The sequence below is a fragment of the Bacillus rossius genome, chromosome 2 (genome assembly GCF_032445375.1).
Source record: "Bacillus rossius redtenbacheri isolate Brsri chromosome 2, Brsri_v3, whole genome shotgun sequence".
Classification (NCBI taxonomy): Eukaryota; Metazoa; Arthropoda; class Insecta; order Phasmatodea; family Bacillidae; genus Bacillus; species Bacillus rossius.
Genome location: NC_086331.1, coordinates 20673111 through 20682341, shown reverse-complemented (window position 1 = coordinate 20682341; position 9231 = coordinate 20673111).

Sequence of the window (9231 nt, the reverse complement as noted above, 5' to 3'; positions counted from 1 at the left end):
AACCATGCGTTCTGTAAGCTTCATAGACCTATAGCCTCGCAATCATGTAACCTTGAAGATTCGTAGTCACGTAATCTCGTAACCTCATGGCTCGAAGTCGCGTAGTCATGAAGTCTTGGGACCTCGTAGAATTGGAGCTATGTATCTAAGTAGCCTAGTAGACTAAAAGCTACGTAATCAAGTAGCCATGTAATCTTATAACATAATGCCGGTGGAGCAGTTGGAGCAAAAGAGAAAATTCCGACGAAGACATATGCGTCAATTGGAGCCTTGTAGACGAGTAGCTTCGTAGTCAAGTACTCATGCAGACTTGTAGACCTCTATCATCGCAGTCACATAACCTCGTTTTCTAGAGACTTCGTAGCTCTGTAGCATCGCAGTCTCGTAAACTTGAAGATTCGTAGTCACGTAGTCTCGTAACCTCATGGCCCGTAGTCGCGTAGACAAGATGTCTTAGGACCTCGTTGAATTGTAGCCTCACAGTCTCGTAACCATGCGTTCTGGAAGCTTCGTAGTCATGATGCATTGGAGCCTCGTAGGCTTGAGCTATGTAAGCAAGCAACCTTGTAATCTTATAACATGATGTTGATGGAGCAGTTGGAACAAAAGAGAAAATTCCGACGAAGACAGATGTGTCACTGGAGCCTTGTAGACGAGTAGCTTCGTAGTCAAGTACTCATGCAGACTTGTAGACCTCTATCCTCGCAGTCACGTAAACTCGTTTTCTAGAGACTTCGTAGCTCTGTAGCATCGCAGTCTCGTAAACTTGAAGATTCGTAGTCACGTAGTCTCGTAACCTCATGGCCCGTAGTCGCGTAGACAAGATGTCTTAGGACCTCGTTGAATTGTAGCCTCACAGTCTCGTAACCATGCGTTCTGGAAGCTTCGTAGTCATGATTCATTGGAGCCTCGTAGACTTGAGCTATGTAAGCAAGCAAACTTGTAATCTTATAACATGATGTTGATGGAGCAGTTGGAACAAAAGAGAAAATTCCGTCGAAGACTGAAGTGACAACTGGAGCCTTGTAGACGAGTAACTTCGTGGTCAAGTACTCATGTAGACTTGTAGTCCTGTATCCTCGCAGACTCGTAAACTCGTGTACTAGAAGCTTCGTAGCTCTGTAGCCTCGCAAGCCATGTATAACTCGTAACCAGCTAGATCATTTTAGACTCGTAGCCATGTGGTCTCATAGTCTCTTAGACTCGAAGAATTCTAGCCAAATATATTTGGAGCCAAAAGACTTTTGGAACCAAAAGACTGTTGGTGTCAATGACTGATGGAGCCAATGATTATTGTAGCCAATGAATATTGGAGCCAATGTATATTGGAGCCAATGAATATTGGTGCCAATGATTATAGGAGCCAAAAGCATGTTGGACCTAAAAGAGTGATGGAGCCTTTTGGAGCCTTTTGGAGCATTGGAGCCTTTTGGAGCATTTGGAGCCATTTGGAGCATTTGGTGCCTTTTGGAGCCTGTGGAGCCAATTGATATTGGAGTCCATGAATATTGGAGCCGGTGAATATTGGAGCCAATGAATATTGGAGCGAGCGAATTAAAGAAGCCAATGAATATTGGAGTCAATGAATATTGGAGTCAATGACAAATGTGATGCCTTTTCGTTGATGGTGCTGCCTTTTCGTTGTCGGTGCTTCCAAATGTGCCGCCTTTTCGATTGTGGTGCTTCCATTTTGTTGATTGCGCGTAGTACAAAATGTAGTGATTGAATATTTACTAATTTAAAACCTCTTGGTGTTACTAAAATATTTTTCAATGTCACATGGTCCTTTAGTATGTATAAAAAATGTCACGATGGATTAATAGAATTTAATTAGCTAACGACGAAGGTCATGCGGTCCTGAAATGACTAGCCTATACGTCTGATAATGTCATGACTCGGTCTCATGGACTGAAGACAATTGATCTATATGTGTGGCTTTGTACATGAACGGATTATAGGTTATTTAGATTATTGAAAAATTAGACTTTCATAATAGGCTAATCGGCACTGTATTAATTCGTTGGTCAGGTATATTGACTTGAGTTGTTTTTCGTAGAGCGAATGATTAATAAACTCCGCGAAAGGTAATGGAAAACAGAATATAAAATTTATTTAATAATTAGTTACAACTGTCACTGGTAAGGAATCGAACCGTGGACAGGAATCCATCTATTCAATTTGAAAATTAATAATTGATTTTTTCGGAGACTTTTGGAATTTTCCCCGCATTTCTAGCTAAATAATTACATGATTTCAAGATGGCGGCCAAATTTCAAGATGGCGGGCACCTCAGTAATAATAAATGATTACTGCACTGTAGCAGGTTATAATAAAACTAGCACGATGGTAAGACGAGTACACACAAGATGGTGTCCTCCAGCAGACGAAAACATGATGGTGGCAATGACCGCTAGCATGTGGTAGCTCCTGGTAGCATGTACTGAACATACAATGACGGATCCATGATGGACGTCAAGATAAAAATCAAAGATCAAGGTCAAGGTCAAATTTCAAGGCCAAGGTCAAAGTTCAAGGTCAAGGTCAAAGTTCAAGGTCAAGGTCAAATTTCAAGTTCAAGGTCAAGGTCAAAGTTCAAGGTCATGGTCAAAGTTCAAGGTCAAGGTCAAAGTTCAAGGTCAATGACAAAGTTCAATGTAAATAGACAAGGTTAAAGTTATGGTGAACAGAACATTATACCAACAAGTCGCCAGCACACTCTAGCATACGAAAACAAGATGGCAGCCTCCAGCGGACGAAGACAAGATGGCGTACATGACGTCATACCAGCTGATGGTAAATACCTTGTTATTGGTGGTGGTAGGTCAGTCTAGGTAGCTTTCATGGACGAAGGATCGGCCGTTTACTGTCGCCGGGAATCGAACCAAGGACTGGAATCGATATAATCAATCAGCATATTTATTGCCAATTTATTTAATGAATTTTGGAATTTTTCGTGATTTTCTAACATAAAAAATACGGATTTCCAAGATGGCATTTAAATTTCAAAATGGCGACCATAACGGTAATTGCAACATTAATAGGATCCAATATGGCTGTCGTAATGTAAAGTGTAAGAATGACATGGTACTCAACCAAGATGGCGGGTGTAACGAAATATGCAACAATTATATAATCCAAGATGGCGACCGTAACGATAAGTCCAACAGTGGTTTTTAATATTTTTATTATTTATTCGATTAAATAATTTTTTTAATGATTTTTAAAAATTTTCCTGATTTTCTAACATAAAAATTACAGATTTTCAAGATGGCGACCGTAACGAAAATTGCAACGGTGACGTCATAATCCTAGATGACGTCAGAGGCTTATCGGAGGCTGTTGACGTGGATTCTTAAGCCTCTTTTAGGTATTTTTGTGGTTTCTAAGGCAAAACGACTTTTAAAGTTTTCGAAATTCTAATTTTCGAATGTTTGTGGAAGAAAACGAGAAATTTTTCCTCAAAACGGAAATTTTTGAGTAATTTTGAGGAATTTTTGAGGAATTTTGAGGAATTTTTGAGTCCAATATGGCCACCGTGACGTCAAATTCCAAGATGGTGGCTCGGCACCCGGCATCGGACCCTAGACCCTGTGCCCGGAGCCCCTATTATATACTACTGCCACCACGAATAGGTTTGTGGTCCAAATCTTCGAGGTAATAGGTCCTAGGCTCCGATATGCAAACGTGGGTCAAACGGAAAAGTTCAGAACTCCAATTAGCAGTAAAAACCTTTTTCAAAGACGCCTTTCTGTTTGGAGATTCGCTCAATGTTACCGACTTTAGCTTTACACTTTCGTGGATCTATCTTATTCGTGTTGTAAAACACTGTTTGAAGCAAGTAATCATCCTTCATGTCTTTAAGCTTTATTGTAGTGGTGCTAAGAACAGTGAAATTGTATTCGCTTATTCGTTTTGGCAAGATATCCAGCTACTTTTAATTTCCATTAGTTGTGAACTGTCACCACATATTGGTACGCAAAGCTCTGTTAAACCTTTTGGTAACAGATTTGACACTACTGAATGTAGAGTAGCGTTTGATGCCATACTTCGTCATCAAAGCCTTGAAGGTTGCGTTTGCAGGTGCGACGATTCACGCTCATCTTGCAAAATGTCTATCATGGCCTTGGTTATAATAGCTGCATTCGATTTCACAGGTCTAGCCCAAGCGAACTTGCTATACTCATCGAAGACCGACAACATGTACTTGAAACTTTTATTATTCTGAAATATTGTATCGTCTCAACAATGTCCGCCTAATATAAATCATCAAGTCCACGCACTACGACTTTACAACGAAGGTATTTTCGTCTCGAAAGAGTGTGAAGTTCGCGAGCGATTCCAGTTCGATTCATTGTATATAGCCAGCTTCCCCATTTCGTTGATGTACGAATAGTTACCTGCACAAAGCGAAGCATGTAGAAGTCTTAATATGTCGACCAATTCGTTTGGACTGTTATAATATACATTGTCAAAGTTCTGACCACTTTCTAGCTTTTTCATACCATCAACATTTACTGTTTGTTCACTGAAGAGATTGGTGAGAATGTCGACTTTTTCATGATATTCATTTTTATAAATGCCACTTTCCATATCGTTAAAACGAAAATGTACATAAGTTAGCTCTAGCAGTTTTTTTTAATCTTGCTAATCTTCACGAGAATAGCCTTTAGGTTACCTGCGAAACAGCAATTCGTAGAGACCCAGCGTCCCGTGTGTTTTTTACTCTTCTACGCATACAATATTCCCTGGAAAAATTATATTTCTTTAGCACCAAGCAACTACTTATTATTTTTTGTTCACTACACAGGTCGTGCCATTATTCCGACTCGTGAAAGATCTCAGTTATGGCCTGACCATTGCATTAAATTGGTGTCCATGTTTCCGTAATTTTTTCTTGTGCGTAAACTCGGTACTTGTGAAATCCTCTTCTTATGGAACAGAATCAAATTTCCTCTTCTTTACAGGTGGCATCTCGTCATCACCTTCTGTCTTTACCGTGATGGGTGATTCTTCCTTATTTTTAAATTCGTGGAGACTACTAGTGATTGGCTTAAATATCTCTTAATTTTCCAGTTCACGTGCTGGTCTGGCTCTTCTAACAATTTTTTTTTCCCACGAAAATACTGTATAGCACGATTAAGATCACTGGTTAAGTCCGAATTGTACTGGCTGAAAACATATTGCAACTTGTACTTTTTATTCTTCCGCTGAAACTTCCTCCGTGTGGTTAGCAAGATCTGATTTTCAAGATGGTTGACTAATGTCATTATTTATACATGGCGGCCTAGTTCAAGGTCATGACCTCAGTGGCTTAAGGCGGCTTGTCAATGGGGAATTTAAGCCGCTTTGGGAAATTCTCATTTTTTTAATGCTAAAATAGTCTGAGGCATTTCGAATTTCCAAGTTTTGAATTTTTACGTGTTTTTTCCCCTGGCGGTTTGGTCTCGAACATTATTCCTTCGAATTCAAAAAATTTACAAGTCCGAATATGTGTGTTACTTTTTGTATAGGTACCTTATTTATTTCATTCTCAGTCTGGTAAATGTCTCGAGGGCTGTGCTGTTAAAAGCATATTTTTTTCCAACCCAGAGGTCAGAGCTCTCATGGTTCGAATCACAGTGCTTCAAATGTATTTTGTATAAAAAATTAAATTTTAATTTTGATAAGGATCATAGCAGCTCTGGTAGGTAATGAAACATCGACCTTATGTGTATGATACAAGGCAATGTTTGCGCTCTCTAAAAACAAACACCAAAAATAAAGATGCTGGGATAAAATATGGCGGCCTCCAGCAGAACAGAAAAAACCACGATGGCAGCCATGACGTAATACAAGATGGTGGCCTCCAGCAGAAAAAAAACAATATGGCGGACATGACAACAGAAACGAAAAAAAAGTGGTTGTGACATCATATATAAGATAGCAGATGTGACATCAGAATTCAAAATGGCAGACATGATATCAAAATTCAAGATGGCAGGCATATCGAAAAGTGCAATGTTAGTGAGTGGGGCGCTCTATTTCAAGATAGCGGAATCCAAGATGACGGAATCCAAGGTAAAAAGGTCAAGTTCAAGGTTATCCAAGATAGTGGCCGTGACGTCGCATTCCAATTTGATTGACAGTGTCTCTGCCTGCACACCCAGAACCCGGAGCTCGGACATACATTTATGTACTACTTTCACAAGCGGTCTGACGACAGCCGGTTGAGATATGTTGTGCTCCACAGCCGCTGCGGGCGACAGAGCTGCTCCTGCCTAGCTACGGAGAGCTGGCCTACTGCAGGCAAATGTTTTCCGACTCAAGGCCGGCACCTCCACCACTCCTCCCAAATATGCGCCCTTTAGGGTAGATAGGGAGTAGGCTTACAGAACAGTTTAAAACTTCCAGAGCCAGTAAAATTGGGACAGAACTCTCAAGGGATTACTCCCCTACCGGAGGCAGATTGTTCCGACCTACGGCCGGCATTCTCACGGTCCCCTCCCACATATGCGCCCTATCAGGGTAGGGTGGGAGAAATTTCCAGTTCGTTTATACATTCCAGAGCAATAAATTTAAACAGTACTGTTAGGGATCACTCCCTCTTTTTTATCGGGAAGATATAAGAGCTTCGGCAATGAACAGCGGCTAGGGCCACCATCCCAGCATAGTCACCGCCTCAGCCCCGCACCTCACTCAGCTAACCAGACACTTGGCTGTGTCCTAAACCCTAAGACTAACAGCACTGCTGGCGCCTACCCCGATCCCCACATCACACTGGGACTCCTCAAAACACCCAGTGAACCCGTAGTCCGGTGGAGGCCTATCCAACCTCTGCTAGCTGTCCAGACTAGTACCGGAGCTGTGTCGTCGCTCACCACGTCGACTCCGCATCGGGCTAGGGAACCTTTGGAGCCTGCTCCAAGCAATCGGAGCACCACTACCAAGTACGAGTCCTACCCAATCAGATCCAGGGCCTTGGAGAAAACCTCAGTGGGACACCATTCAATTTTCATGGATTCTTTATGTACTACTACCAACTTGGCGTCTATGCGGCACGAGACTGTTCGCCAACAGGCTAGCCGATCGCCACTCTTCAGAATCACTCCACTGGATGTCCTCGTCTCCTCGGACTACCCTCCGACCTGCCGTACCTCGGCCCGGCAGATTTACAACCGATTAAGGCCCGGACGTGCCTGGTCTCATCTGGCGGCGACCGCAGAGAGCCCTGGCTAGAAATGACAATCCGGTCATGAGTGGGCTAGAGGGCCTCGGGGTTACCTCGGTACCTCCTCCGACCACTGGACTAGGGGAACATATCACATCTAGTCGAGCAGTTTATAGCTCTTTTTTAAGCCCGGGTGCCCCCGAACATGCCGGTGCCATTGTCGGTCGTTGCCATTACCATAGGCCTGATCAATTCACTATGGAGCCCTAGGGACCAAGACACCGAGGCTCGGCAGTCGAACCCCCCAGAAAGGTTTCAATCGCATCTACTGTTGCCCGCAGATTCAGCCAATTCACCATCTCTTGTCCCATACATGCAATTGAGGATGCAACTGAGGCAGGGTTACACCCAGCATTGTCCTCTTTAGTTAAGGCGATGCTATGACTAGAGGTTGAGGCTACTCATCCCAACATAGTCACCACGATTCGCCCCCAACAGCGGTGCCCACGTGGAGGCAGAGGATTGCCACTTGGTGCGAAGAGGCCATGTGTTCGCATCCTTGCACCCATTCTGTGAACCTGTTGGATCATGTCTCGGATACTAGAGCCTGCAACAGCTCCGACACCTCAGGGGACAATCACCTTCCCCGCAGCGTCAGGCCCACTCCCGCCCCTACTGGAGGCAGATTGTTCCGACCTACGGCCGGCATTCTCTCCCACACGTGCGCTCTATCAGGGTAGAGAGGGAAAAATTCCAGTTCGTTTTTTTGACGTGACAACATCTAATAAATCGATAAACGCCGGCTGCATGCACGAAAAAGTGTCCCGTTGCGCACATTGTTCCGTTGTGCTGTGTCCCGTTACGCTCATTGTTCCATTACGCTGTGTCCCATTACGCTCTTTGTACGCTTGCGCCACACCGACAGAAGTGAAAACTTAAAACTTTGTTTATAAATGTGTAATATGAAAGAATTTCTACGTCAAATGTACGTCAGAAAATGAATCTGATTACTAGTATAATTTCTGGTATTTATTCCTTTATTATTAAAAAAAAGTAGCATCTGTCGGCGAGTGCAGTAATAATATATTATGTTAGATATTTGATTACAGTTTATTTATATGAAAACTTGTTCATAATTATATTTAAACGAAAAGTTAATGTGGTTTTCATTGCTTATTACAACAACAATTTCGACAATAAAGGTTAATTATTCTTGCATTTTAAAAATCTGATTACTAGTATAATTTCAAGTATTTATTCTTTTATTATTAAAAAAATTAGCATCTGTCGGCGAGTGCAGTAATAATAGGTTATGTTACAATTGACTAAAACATTATGGTGTTTCATATAATTGATGATAGATATTTGATTACAGTTTATTTATATGAAAACTTGTTCATAATTATATTTAAACTTTATAGCTAAATGCCAGTTTTTAAAATTAATTACAAGTCATCTACACGTGACCTGTTTCGTCGACTGTTTATAAAGTGAAGTGAAAAGTTAATGTGGTTTTCATTGCTTATTACAACAAAAATTTCGGCAATAAAGGTTAATTATTCTTGCATTTTAAAAATCTGATTACTAGTATAATTTCAAGTATTTATTCTTTTATTATTAAAATAAAACTGATTCAATTTTATTCATAAAAGTATGCAATCAATTCATCAATGTTTTGTTATGACGTTGTAACGTTCAACTATCGTCCGTAAACCGACTTTACAGACAGCCAATTTTTATTTTATTTTACATTCCAGAGCTACATAAATTAAACAGAACTGCTAGGGATCACTCCCTCTTTTTGATTGGGAAGGTATTAGAGCTTCGGCAATGACCAGCGGCAAGGACCCCTACTGGAGGCAGTGGAAGCATCGCATGCCCCAAGAGCAGCTAGGCATCGCCAGTGAGCTGTTGACAGGGGCTTGAGACGTGTTGTGCTCCACAGCTGCTGGGGGCTGCAGAGCTGGCCTGCTGGAGGCAGTGGAAGCACATGCCCCAAGAGCAGCTAGGCTTCGCCAGCGAGCTGTTGACAGGGGCTTGAGACGTGTTGTGCTCCACAGCCGCTGGGGGCTGCAGAGCTGACC